General features: G+C 36.6%; 1 pseudogene; it reads right to left on the bottom strand.

Annotated features, from left to right (window-relative positions):
* Positions 8221 to 9146, bottom strand: OR4A111P (olfactory receptor family 4 subfamily A member 111, pseudogene; annotated as a pseudogene).

The raw sequence follows: 14679 nt of genomic DNA, 5'->3' as shown, positions 1-14679 counted from the left end.
ATACCTAGAACTGAATCTAAGTTTGATGGATTTCAAAGTAATTAAATTTCTTACATAATAAAGACAATCCCCAATAATGAGCCTGGTTCCCACTATCTACTGCTAATCTTACCTTGTGGAGGCTTGTTCAGAATCTAAGGGTGACTTAAATTTACACACAAACACTTGAAATTATTTTTCATCCAATTTAACAACAGAGGACAAAAGGTCACCTTATTACTTGAGGACACATTTCATTTTATTTAACTCTCAGTCAATTTTCTCCATGGAGTCTTCTGATTATTCAGAGGCACATTTTTATGTGCTGTGTTGAGTTTTCCAAAAGAATTCTATGGTGCACACCTAGAAAAACAAAAGCTTACCACATTAGGAAATTTATCAAAATGACCAGCAAATCTTACATATACATAGAATAAATCAACTGGTTATTTGGCAGGGAAGTTTTCACAAGTAACATCTTTCCTACTAACTTCAACAAGAAAAATAATATTTGACTGTCTAGCCCTTTTCATTCTGTCATATTAACATGACCAGACTTGTTGACTGAGATTTTGAAAGACATTCTCATTTTTTTTTTTTCTGTCATGCTTTAAGTCTATAAAAGGGCCACCTGAAAAATTGATTCCAGTTACTAAGTGGATAACATCTTCTTCTTATTAGGGGGGAAGATTATGGGATATTTCATCCCTTTCAGCCACAATCATCATTGAGTCTTAGAATTGGAATGTGTCCAAGACTGATTCTTGTTTAATTAATCACTTGGATTTCCCCTAGAGTTTTTTTTTTTTTTAATCTATAGGCAAAGTCACAAAAATAATATCAAAAAAGTACAATACCCAAAACAAAACAGCTTTAGAATCTTTAAGAGGCTAAAGTCAATCAAAAATAATAAAACATTTGTCCCAGTGCACTTATTTGTTATTTCTTTCCCCACCTGCCATTGCAAGATTTTCTTTCCTTTTGTTTAGTACTCAATTTAATCACCTTAATTTGGTTAGATATATGAAAATTATATCAAAAAAACACAATTAAATGTATTAAAATTTTAGATATAATAGCTAATTATCCAATTATTATCATTTGTTTTTTTTGAAGTCTGGGCACCTCTGTCATGTCAGCAACTGTCCTCTGAGTGAGGACACAGGGATGAGTGAAACCTGGGAGAGCACATGAAGGTTTCTTCCTGCCTGGATCTTCTTTCTTAGAGCCAGACAATAAAGTATGAGACAACTTGACAAAGTAGCTGCAGTCTTATTCACTGCTTATAAGAATTAGAATACTGTGAAAAAAGATAAGAAGTAGAGTTCTACTGTGGAAAGCGTACAGATGACCTTTCTTCAAAGGTGATGTTTAAGCTGAGATTAAAAGGATAGCGAGTGGCTACCATCAGAAGCACTGTTACAGAAACTAAAACTAAATGAAATTAATGAATAAAACTATCTCACTTCAGAGAAAACAAGAGCTATACTTAGAAAACTCTAAAATTTTCACAGGAATTTTTATGGCAGTACTATGTTAAAAAGGACCAGAGAATATATGCCCTCTTGTCTTATTCCATATTTTAATGGAAAAGCTTTCAACCTTTCATGTAGAGAAAGGTATTAGCTGTGGATCTGTAATATATGGATTTTATTAAGTCAAGGTACTTTCTATTTCCAACTTGTTGAGAGATTTCTATGAAATGATAACTGAATTTCTATCTGATCATGGACAACCCAAGGAGACTTTAAGAAAATAATTTCACTTACAAAAGTATCAAAAAAAAGAATAAAATAAAGTCTTACACTCTGAAAACTACAAAATATTGCTGAGAGATATATAGAACACACACACATATACGAGAAGATGCTTATAAGCTGGGCTATTCAACAATTCAGTTCAGTTCAGTCACTCAGTCATGTCCAACTCTTTGCAACCCCATGAATCCCAGCACGCCAGGCCTCCCTGTCCATCAACAACTGCCGGAGTCTACCCAAACCCATGTTCATTGAGTTGGTGATGCCATCCAGCCATCTCATCCTCTGTTGTCCCCTTCTCCTCCTGCTCCTAATCCCTCCCAGCATCAGGGTCTTCTCAAATGAGTCAGCTCTTCGCATCAGGTGGCCAAAGGATTGGAGTTTCAGCTTCAACATCAGTCCTTCCAATGAACACCCAGAACTGATCTACTTTAGGATGGACTGGTTGGATCTCCTGCAGTCCAAGAAACTCTCACGGGTCTTCTCCAACACCACAGTTTAAAAGCATCAATTCTTCGGCGCTCAGCTTTCTTCACATCCAACTCTCACATCCATAAAAACCATAGCTTTGACTAGACAGACCTTTGTTGACAAAGTAATGTCTCTGCTTTTTAATATGTTGTCTATGTTGGTCATAACTTTCCTTCCAAGTAGTAAGCGTCTTTTAATTTCATGGCTGCAATCACCATCTGCAGTGATTTTGGAGCCCCCCAAAATAAAGTCAGCCACTCTTTCCTCTGTTTCCCCATCTATTTGCCATGAAGGGATGGGACCAGATGCCATGATCTTCGTTTTCTGAATGTTGAGCTTTAAGCCAACTTTTTCACTCTCTTTACTTTCATCAATAGGCTTTTTAGTTCTTCTTTATTTTCTGCCATAAGGGTAGTGTCATCTGAATATCTGAGATTATTGATATTTCTCCCAGAAATCTTGATTCCATCTTGTGCTTCTTCCAGCCCAGCGTTTCTCATGATGTACACTGCATATAAGTTCAATAAGCAGGGTGACAATATACAGCCTTGACATACTGCTTTTCCTATTTGGAACCAGTCTGTTGTTTCATGTCCAGTTCTAACTGTTGCTTCCTGACTTGCATATAGGTTTCTTAAGAGGCAGGTCAGGTGGTCTGGTATTCTCATCTCTTTCAGAATTTTCCCCAGTTTATTGTGATCCACACAGTCAAAGGCTTTGGCATAGTCAATAAAGCAGAAATAGATGGTTTTCTGACACTCTCTTGCTTTTTCAATGATCCAGTAGATGTTGGCAATTTGATCTCTGGTTCCTCTGCCTTTTCTGAAACCAGCTTGAACATCTGGTTCATAAGTCATGTATTGCTGAAGCCTGACTTGGAATATTTTGAGCATTACTTAATAATACCTCGTGATTCAGTGCAATTCCTATCATAACCAAAAAATCTTTTTTGCAGTAACAGAAAAATCCATGCTAAAATTCATAAGGAATCTCAAGGACTCCAAATTGTCAAAACAATCTAGAAAAGAAGATTGGGAGTCTCATACCTCCTGATTATAAAATATATTATGCAAATCTATGGTAATGACAGCCCCAGCATTGAAATAAAGATGCACGATGGACTAATGGAGTAAAACAGATAGTTTAGAAATAAATCTTCCTATATGTATTTAGATAATGTTCAACAAGTGTCCCAAGCATTTTATGGGGAAAAGAAATTATAATAAGTGTTTAAAAGGCAATCACCAAAAACCAGAAATGGTATGATTCCACTTCCATGAGGCACTTAAAGCAGTCAAATTCATAGGCAGAAAATAGCAGTGAGCAAAAATGAAGGATTTTGTTTAATGGCTGTGGAATTTCAGTTTGGAAAGTTGAAAAAGTTTTGGAGATGGATGGTGGTGATGTTTGCATAACAATGTGAATTAACTTAGTGCTACTCTGAAATGGTAAAAATTGTAAATTTTGTTATGCATATTTCACCACAATTTTTAAAGTAAATATAAGAACTAAGGTGACCTCATTAACTGGTTTATGATGTGAACATAAACTATAGCACAATAGCCCAAAGTATATGTAAAGATCATTGGCTTCAAATAAACCAAGGTAATCTTTCTAATCAATAGCAAATTGACAAATAGTCAATCAATAGCAAAACTACTAAATTAAAATCTCTATTTTTAATATTTACTTTGTATTGGAATATAGCTGATTAACAATGTGTTAGTTAAGGTGTACAGCAAGGTGATTCAGGTATACACGTATTTGTATCTATCCTTTTCCAAATTCTTTTCCCATTTAGGTTACTACAGGATGTTGAGCAGAGCTTCCTGTACTACACAGTAAGTCCTTGCTGGATGTCAATTTTAAATATAGTAGTCTGTATATGCTAATTCCAAAGTTTTATCTAATCAATGCAACAAATATTGAGTACCTCCTGTGGGCCAGGCATTGTTTAAGTTCTCAGGATGAATCAATAAAGAAAGTAGACAAAAAAGAAGAAGAAGAAGAAAGAAAGAAGGAGAAAGAAGGAACAAAAACACAAACTCTTTATTTTGGAGTTTCAAACTCAGATTTTAAAAGCAAGTTATCAAACACTGTTGAAGGATTTTGTGCTCCTCCGGACTTCAGATTGTCTGGTTTTGCAGAGGAAAGATGAGATTTTACAATAGGAAACTTCCTTGCCTACAAAGCAATGAGAATTTGCACTACAGATTAGACCAAAACTCCACCTTGCAAATAGAGGTACCAAAGTTACTGATGAAACACTGAGTGGGATGGGTTTACCCTCAAAGTGACAGGGAGTAATTTATGCTACATGGATCAGCGATATGCTAAATAGAAGTTGCAGTGAGTCATAATAAAACAGGTTGGTGCAAACATTATTGTGGTTTCAGACTGTGATTATTAAATCAACATATTGATAAGTAGGCTCAAACATCTTTATTAATCAAAACAGGAAGCATTGCAATCAACACATTTTTGCCAATGAGAAATACATTTATTTATTCCTGTATGTAAAAATCTGGGCTTGGGGAGTCCACAAACTCTTGGAAAGCATTTTCTGCCTCCTACTGGTTGTGGAAGTGTTTTCCCTGCAAAAGTCGTTGAAGGGATATGCTTGAAGAAGTGGTAGTCAGCTGGCAAGAGGTCAGGCTGAATATGGCAGATGAGGTAAAACTTAGACCAGTTCATTCAACTTTTGAAAAACTGTATGTGTGAGGTGCACTCGGTCATTATCCTGGAGAAGAACTGGGCCCCTTCTTTTGACCAATACCGGCTGTAGGCATTGCAGTTTTTGGTGCATCCCATTGATTTGCTGGGACTTCTCTAGTGGCTCAGACAGTAGAGAATCTGCCTGCAATGCAGAAGACCCAGGTTCAATCCCTGGGTTGGGAAGATACCCTGGAGAAGGGAATAGCAACCCACTCCAGTATTCTTGCCTCAAGAATCCCATGGACAGGGGAACCTGGCAGGCTACAGTCCTTGGGATTGCAGTCGGACAGAGCTGAGCGACTTTCATTTCATTTCACTTCACTTCATTGATTTGCTGAGCATACTTCTCAGATGTAATGATTTCACTGGGATTCAGAAAGCTGTAGTGGATCAGAGCAGAAGCAGAAGCAGACCAACAGTGACCATGTCTTTTTTTTTTTTTTTTTTTTTTGGTGCAAGTTTGGCTTTGGGAAGTGCTTTGGAGCTTCTCTTTAGTCCAACCACTGAGCTGGTTGTTGCAGTTGTCATATAAAATTCACTTTTTGTCGCAGGTCACAATTTGATGGAGAAATGGTTCATTGCTGTTGTACAGAGTAAGAAAAGATGACACTTTGAAGCAACAATTTTTTATTATTGGTCAGTTGATAAAGCATCCAAGTATTGAAGTTTTTCACCTTTCCAGTTTGCTTTAAACACTGCATGACAATATAACAGTTGATTTTGATCTTCCACAACTTCTTGTGTAATTATAAGAGGATCAGCTTTGATGATTGCTTTCAATTGATCTCTGTCAGCTTCCGATGGCCAGCCGCTAAGCTGCTTCTCCGCTGGAGGAGTTACCGTTGGGCTCATAATCTGTGGCTTTTAATTATTTACTTATTTTTCCTACCTATTATGTTGCCCTCTGTGCTTCCAAGGCTTGCCACAGACTCGGCAGTGAGAGTGTTTTCTGGTGTTTGGAAACCTCTCTTTTTAAGACTCCCTTCCTGGGATGGATATTATCTGCTTGATTTCTTTATATATATATAAATTTTTATTTTATTATTATTATTATTTTTACTTTACAATATTGTATTGGTTTTGCCATACATCAACATGCATCCGCCATGGGTGTACACGTGTTACCCATCCTGAACTCCCTCCCAATACCATCCCTCTGGATGATGAAACTGGAGCCTATTATACAGAGTGAAGTAAGCCAGAAAGAAAAACACCAATACAGTATACTAACACATATATATATGGAATTTAGAAAGATGGTAATGACAACCCTGTATGCAAGACAGCAAAAGAGACACAGATGTATAGAACAGTCTTTTGGACTCTGTGGGGGAGGGGGGATGATTTGGGAGAATAGCATTGAAACATGTATAATATCATATAAGAAATGAATTGCCAGTCCAGGTTTGATGCAGGATATAGGATGCTTGGGGCTGGTGCACTGGGATGACCCAGAGGGATGGTATGGGGAGGATTGGGAACACGTGTACACCCGTGGCGGATTCATGTTGATGTATGGCAAAACCAATACAATATTGTAAAGTAAAAAAAAATAAATTAAAATTTAAATTTAAAAAAAAAGAAATAGCAAAAAAAAAATTCTATGCCTAGGAATTCATAATTGCACAATTCAAAAACATATTTATTGGAAAATTATTTCTCATAGAGACGTTTAGGAACCAAATGAAGAGGAATGGACATGTCAATTTTAGTATAAATCTATACAGAGTATTGTGTAGCTTAAGAAAAGTTAAGAGATATTATAGATTGATAATAGAAATATTTTTCATATGTCAGATACCAAAAGCAAGTGTTACGTATATAGAAAGAAGCAAATATACATTGGTTAATATATTTTGTTTCAAAGATTATTGGTGGTAGTGATTTAGTCGCTAAGTCTTATCTGACTCTGTGCAACCCCATGAACTATAACCCACCAGGTTCCTCTCTCCATGTGATTTCCCAAGCAAGAATACTAGAGTGGGTTGCCATTTCCTCCTCCAGGAGATCTTGAATCAGGGATCGGAATCAGGGATTGAAACCAGGTCTCCTGTGTTGCAGGCAGGTTCTTTCCTGACTGAGCCACCAATTAAGCCATCAATTAAGAAACAAACTTAGGGCTAAATTCTGAGCATGAGGACTAGAAAATACTGAGAGAAAAATAGGAAATTTATTTGACATTGCATCCCAGTTTACTTGGTTTTCCTTTATACTATTTATTAATATCTTTTTTCAATTTCAATTTTTCTTATAAAGTTAAAGCATTAAATTAAACATTTTGTGAATAATGCAACTTAAATATAGTAAAGAAAGCAACTTATATAAAATTAAATATATAAAATTGTATATATAAAAATGTTCCAATTAAATGACACAAATCTATATAAAAAGTATCCTGTCTCTGAAAAAGAGTAAAAAAGATAAATACATGAATTGATTAAATTTCAGGGTGACTATATAATAGTTAAAATTCTATATAAAAAGTTTAAAAGTTAACTATATATAAACCTAAAAATCAGTAAAACTGATAATAATTTCTTAATTCATTTTAAATTACTGTTCTTGACATTTAGTCATATCCAGCTCTTCATGAACCCATGGACTGCAGTGCACCAAGCTTCCTTGTCCTTCACTGTCTCCTAGACTTTGCTCAAATTCATGGCCATTGAGTTGGTGATGCCATCCAGCCATCTCATGCTCTGTCACCCCCTTCTCCACCTGTGCTCAATCTTTCCCAGCATCAGGGATTTTTCCAATGAGTCAACTCTTCCCATCAGGTGGCCAAAGTATTGGAGCTTCAGCTTTAGCATCAGTTATTCCAATGAATAGTCAGGGTTGATTTCTCTTAGGATTGACTAGTATGACCTCCTCACATTTCAAAGGACTTTCAAGAGTCTTTGGCAGCACCACAGTTTAAAAGCATCAGTTCTTCTGTGTTCAGCCTTCTGTATGGTCCACATCTCATATCCATATATGACTATTGGAAAAACTATGCATTGACATATGGACTTCTGTTGGCAAAGTGATGTCTCTATTTTTTAAAATATATTACTAATTCCTAGATATATAGGCATTACCTCTTTCTAGGTACAGTAATAAACAAGAAATTATAGACCTTATATCCTAGTAAGTAGGTAAACTGTTAATAATAGCATAGCTGTATTAATTGCAAACATTCATATAATTATCACAAAGTCTCTGAAGAAAGGGAAATCAGAATCAAATTTTTAAATTACTTTTGTAATCTAAGTAAATGAACCCCGATGTCAAATGGCTCCCTTTATGGTAGATGATGCACTTATTTACTATCAGATATGGTGTTCCTTTGCCAGAGCTTCTTCATAGCATTAGTCAACTCAGAATTTCTTAGACTGTAGATTAATGGGTTCAGCATGGGGGTTATGACTGTATAGAACACGCTCACAGATTTGTCAGTGGGGAAGGTCTTAGCAGGTCTTGCCTTAATGAAAATACAAGGAACAAAGAAGCAACCACAGTGATGTGGGAACCACAGGTCTGGAGGGCTTTCCGCCTCCCTTCCTGACTCAGGTTCTTCAGAGAGTGCAGGATGACTCCATAGGAGATGAGCAAGAGCAGAAACACAATAGTGCAGATCAGCCCCCCATTGGATGCAACTAAGAGGTCAGTGACATAGGTGTCAGTACAGACGAGTTTCAGTAAAGGGTACATGTCACAAATATAGTGATCAATGACATTCGGGCCACAGAATGGGAGCCAATAGACAGTGCTAAGTTGAATTACTGAGTGCAGAAAACCTCCAAACCAGGACATCAGCAGCAGCACAACACACACCCTCTGCCTCATGATCACCAAGTAATGCAAGGGCTTACAGATGGCCACATGGCGGTCACAGGCCATCACCAGCAGAAGGAAGACCCCTGATCCAGCAAAAAGGTGCTCTGCAAACAGCTGAGTCATGCAAGATTCAAAGGATATGTTTTTTCCCCCAAAGAATAAGTCTGAAATCAATCTGGGGGTAATAGAAGAATAAGTGACATCCATAAATGATAAGCTAGCAAGAAAAAAGTACATCGGTGAGTTCAGGGTCTTACTGACAGTTACAGTAATGATAATGAGAAAGTTGCCCAGTACAGTCAAAATGTAAAAGACCAGGAACATAACAAAAAGGACTTTTTGCTATTGCTCCTTGGTTCCATCTAGTTCTTACAAGAGCTGAGTTTGTGTATTAGAAGCAGTTTGCATATAAAACAAGGTGGGGGGTGGGGAGAATTAAATGTTTAATTTTTTAATATATCCATTCAAGAGAAGATTGTGAATGGCATACATTTTGGGTCCAATATGTCAAGAACATTCTAATTACCAGCTTGAAAAAGCCTTGGAACTTTACCCTCAGTGATGTGACACATAATAAGGAATCAGGCAATTTCAGCCATTGCGTGAATATTCACACAGTGCTAAGAATCACAGCATAGGTGCATATCAAACTAGAATAAGAGAAGACTTCCCAACGGAGTCAATGCTTCAGCTGAGTTTTGTTTTGTTTTGTTTTGTTTTTAATGAGAGGATAAAAAAAGATGGGAAGAGAATTCCATGAAAAGGAGCATCGTTTATAAAGTCACAAATGTGTAACACCTCTTAAGGTAATTTGCATAATCAACGTGAGTAGACAAAACTATGAATAGAAGATCCCTGTCTTGAATTATCTCAGACCTCATTGATACGTCTTAGGTCTTCAGGTGGATATTTCCCTTTTCCTGACCAATAAATGCTGCAGCAGTCTAATTTTGTGTCTCCAGCCCTTCTGTCTCCCTTAATTTTCAAATTTGCATGTGCAACATCTCTAGTTTTTGACATCCAGTTGACTGGCAATTTAGTATTTATAAAACTAGCTTTTAAATTTTCCATGAAAAACATAAGCAGTTCCTATACAAAATTTAAAGAGGCATTCCCTATTTATCTCATTAAATACTATCATTTTCCATGCTATTGTCCTGACAAAAAAATTGCCGTCCTCTGCACTTGATACTCTCATAAAACTTTATTAAATCCTGTTGTCTCCACTTTCAAAATATATCACTAATTTTTCATTCCCTTCTTAATTTTTTCCTGGTCTTCTGCAGTACCCTCCTACCAAGTTTTTTTGTGTTTATTCTCAAAAAATTGGTTCTCCTAAAGCAGCTCAAATTGTCTTTTTAAGTTTTATTCTGATGATATCACTCTATTGCTCAAAACTGCTACAGTATATTCCAATTATGCACTCATAGTCTAATGTATCACATTTAGTATTTACAATAATAAGAAATGCAATTGCCATTTTATAATTGAAGAATCTAATACTCAGAACATATCATTTGTTTTCCCAAAATCACACATTTCTAAGTGATATATCTAGAACTGAATGTACATTTGTTTGACTTCAAAGTAATTTAGTTTCTTACATAAAGAAAGTCATACAATTGTGAGCCTGGTTCTCATTATTTTCTGTTAGTCTTACCTTGTGGAGGTTTGTTCAGAATCTAAGGATGATTTGAAGTTATTCATAAACACTTGAAATTGTTTTTCATCCAGTTTGATGACAGAGGCCAAATGCTGCCTTATTACTTGAGTTTATTTCATTTGGCAGTCTGTCCTTTTCCTCCACTGAGTCTTCTGATTATTCAGAAGTTCATTTTTATGTAAAATATAGATTATTTGAAAGGAGTTCCATGGCACACAGAAAAAAATAGTTTATCACATCAGGAAATGTATCAAAATGACCAGCAAATCCTCCATATTCATAGAAAACATAGATATCAACTAGCCATTTCCTAGGGAAGTTTTTCACAACTTATTTCCTACTAACATCAAAACGAAAAATAGCGTTTGAAGGTTTAGCTCTTCTCACACTCACGTTAACATGGACAGACTAGTTGACTTCAGATTTCGAAAGACTGTTGCGATTTTTTTGTCATGCTTTAAGTGTAAGAAATGACCTCCTGAAAAATGTATGACAATCACTAAGTGGATAGCATCTTCTCCCTGTTAAGGGTGAGATTATGGAATATTTCATCCCTTCCAGCTGAATTTATCATGGAGTCTTGGAATTGGAATGTGTCGAAGACTGATTCTTGCTTTAATTAATACACTGGAATTTTCCACAAAGTTGTTAAAGAACATCTAGAGGTAAAGATATTATTAGACCAGATTTCATATTAAATATCATAATGGCGCAACATGGAAAAATAGCTTTAGAATCATTATGAGACAATTGCCAATCAAGAATAAAATCACCCCAATCATTTTGTCCCAGTGAACTTCTTTGTTATATATTTCCTGCATCTGGCAGAGGAAGATTTTCCATTCTTCTATTTACTACTCAATATTCTCAGCTTGGGAATAAGTAGTTCATGATCCGAGCCACAGTAAACTCCCAGTCTTGCTTTTTCTGACTATATAGAGAAAAAAAAATTCTTAAATTTTAAATTTAAATTAAATTTTAATTTTAAAAATTCTTAAGTAGAAGAAGGTAGGGAAACAACAGGATCACTCAGTTATGACCTAAATCAAATCTCTTATGATTATACAGTGGACGTGACAAATAGATTCAAAGGGTTAGATCAGATAGAGTGCCTGAAGAATTATGGACAGAGGTTCATGACACTATACAGGAAGCAGTGATCAAGACCATCCCCAAGAAAAAGAAATGCAAAAAAAAAAAAAAAAAGGCAAAATGGTTGTCTAAGGAGGCCTTACAAATAACTGAGTAAAGAAGAGCAGCTAAAAGCAAAGGAGAAAAGGAAAGATATACCTATTTGAATGCAGAGTTCCAAAGGATAGCAAGGAGCGATAAGAAAGCCTTCTTCAGTGATCAATGCAAAGAAGTAGAGAAAAGCAATAGAATGGGAAAGACTAGAGATCTCTTCAAGAAAATTAGAGATACCAAGGGAGTATTTCATGCAAAGATGGGCACAATAAAGGACAGAAATGGTATGGACCTAACAGAGTCAGAAGATATTAAGAAGAGGTGGCAAGAATACACAGAAGAACTATACAAAAATGATCTTCATGACCCAGATAATCATGATGATTTTGTGATCACTCACCTAGAGCCAGACATCCTGGAATGTGAAGTCAAGTGGGCCTTAGAAAGCATCACTACGAACAAAGCTAGTGGAGGTGATGGGATTCCAGCTAAGCTATTTCAAATCCAAAAATCTGATTCTGTTAAAGTGCTGCACTCATATGCCAGCTATTTGGACAACTCAGCAGTGGCCACAGGACTGGAAAAGGTCAGCTTTCATTCCAATCCCAAAGAAAGGCAATGCCAAAGAATATTCAAACTACCGCCCAATCCACTCATCTCACATGCTAGCAAAGTCATGCTCAAAATTCTCCAGGCCAGGCTTCAACAGTATGTGAACAGATAACTTCCAGATGTTCAAACTGGATTTAGGAAAGGCAGAGGAACAAGAGATCAAATTGCCAACATGCGTTGAATCACTGAAAAAGCAAGAGAGTTCCAGAAAAACATCTACTTCTGCTTTATTGACCATGCCAAAGCCTTTGACTGTGTGGATCACAACAAACTGCGGGAAATTCTTAACAGATGGGATGCCAGACCATCTTACGGGTCTCCTTAGAAATCTGTATGCAGCTCAAGAAGTAACAGCTGGAACCGGACATGGAACAACGAACTGGGTCAAACTGCAAAAGGAGTGAGTCAAGGCTGTATATTGTCACTCTGTTTATTTACCTTAAATGCAGAGTACACCATGCGAAATGCTGGGTTGGATGAAGCACAAGCTGGAATCAAGATTGCCGGGAGAAATATCAATAACCTCCAATATGTAGATGACACCACCCTTATGGCAGAAAGCAAAGAATTAAAGAGCCTCTTGATGATAGTGAAAGAGAAAAGGGAAAAAGCTGGCTATAGCTCTACATTCAGAAAACAAAGGTCATGGCATTCGGTCACATCACTTCATGGCAAATATATTGGGAAACAATGGAAACAATGACAGACTTTATTTTCCTGGGCTCCAAAATCACTGCAGATGGTGACTGCAGCCATGAAATCAAAAGACACTTGCTTCTTGGAAGAAAAACTATGACCAACCTAGACAGCATATTAAAAAGCAGAGACATTACTTTGCAAAGGTCCATCTAGTCAAAGCTATGGTTTTTCCAATAGTCATGTATGGATGTGAGAGTTGGACTATAAAGAAAGCTGAGTGCAGAAGAACTGACGCCTTTGAACTATGGTGTTGGAGAAGACTCTTGAGAGTTCCTTGAACTGCACAGAGATCCAGTCCATCCTAAAGGAAATAAATCCTGAATATTAACTGGAAGGACTGAGGCTGAAGCTCCAATACTTTGGCCACCTGATGTGAAGAACTGACTCATTTGAAATGATCCTGATGCTGGTAAATATTCAAGGCGGGAGGAGAAGGGGACAGAGGATGAGATGGTTGAATGGTATCACCAACTTGACGGACATGAATTTGAGTGAGCTTTGGGATATGTTGATGGACAATGAAGGCTGGATTGCTACAGTCCATGGGGTGGCAATGAGTTGGACATGACTGAATGACTGAACTGAACTGAACTTATTCTCAGCTTAAAATTTTGTTAGAGATATAAAATTATATCAGAAAATGCAACTAAATGTGTTAGCATTTTAGAGATAAGAGCTAATTATTTATCCAATTATTAATTTTTAAAAGGTTAAGACACCTGTGTTATGCCAGCAATTGTACGTTGAGTGAGAGCCCAGCAATTTCTAAAATCGGTTGGAAAATCATGCAAAATTTTTCTCCTGCATGGATGTTATTTATTTATGATTCAGATAATAAAGAAAGAAACAGTTTAATAAAGTAGTTTTATTCTTTTCACTACTTATAAGTTAAGAAATAGGGTAGCGTGACAGAAAATAAGAGGGAAAATTCTACTATGGATAATATAACCAGAGATTATTTTTCTTAAAAGGATATGTTTAAGATGATATTGAAAGGATAGAAAACAAATACCATCAGAAGCACTGTTACAGAAATGATACCAAGGAACAAAGCAGAACAGATTCAGAGATGCAGAGAACAAACTTATGGTTGTCAGTGGAGAACAATGTGGGAGAGATAGTTGGGAAGACTGAGATCTACATGTTCAAACCACTTCATTTAAAGTGGATAACCAACAGGGTCCCACTGTACAGCACGGGAAGCTCTGTTCAGTGTTATGTGGCAGTCCGAATGAGAAAGGAGTTTGGGGAGAATGGATACGTGGTTTCGTGACTGGGTCCCTTTGCTGTCCACCTGAAGCTATCACAACACTGTTCATGGCTGTGCCTTCATTTTCAGTCACTTCAGTCACATCCAGTTTCTTAAGAACCATGGACTATAGCCCACCAGGCTCCTCTGTCCACGGCATTATCCAAGCAAGAATACTAGAGTGGGTTGCCATGTCATCAAGGAATCTTCCTAACCCAAGAATTGAACCCTTGTCTTCTGAGTCTCCTGCATTGCAGATGGATTCTTTACCACTGAGCCACTGGTGACACTCATTAATTGGCTATACACCAATATAAAATAAAAAAGGTTTTAAATAAAGAAGCACTATTACAGGAAGTAAAACTCAATTTAAAAAGTGAGATAATTAATAAAATTATCTTACTCTCAGAGTTGACAGGAGCTATACTTAGAAAACTCTAAAATTTTCACAAGAATTTTTATGGCAATACTATGGTAAAAGGGGCTTGTGAGAGTGCCCTCTTTGTGCATATTTTAATGGGGAAGTTTTCAAT

Source organism: Bos taurus, chromosome 15 (genome assembly GCF_002263795.3).
Source record: "Bos taurus isolate L1 Dominette 01449 registration number 42190680 breed Hereford chromosome 15, ARS-UCD2.0, whole genome shotgun sequence".
NCBI lineage: Eukaryota > Metazoa > Chordata > Mammalia > Artiodactyla > Bovidae > Bos > Bos taurus.
This window is presented reverse-complemented; position numbering and strand designations above follow the sequence as displayed.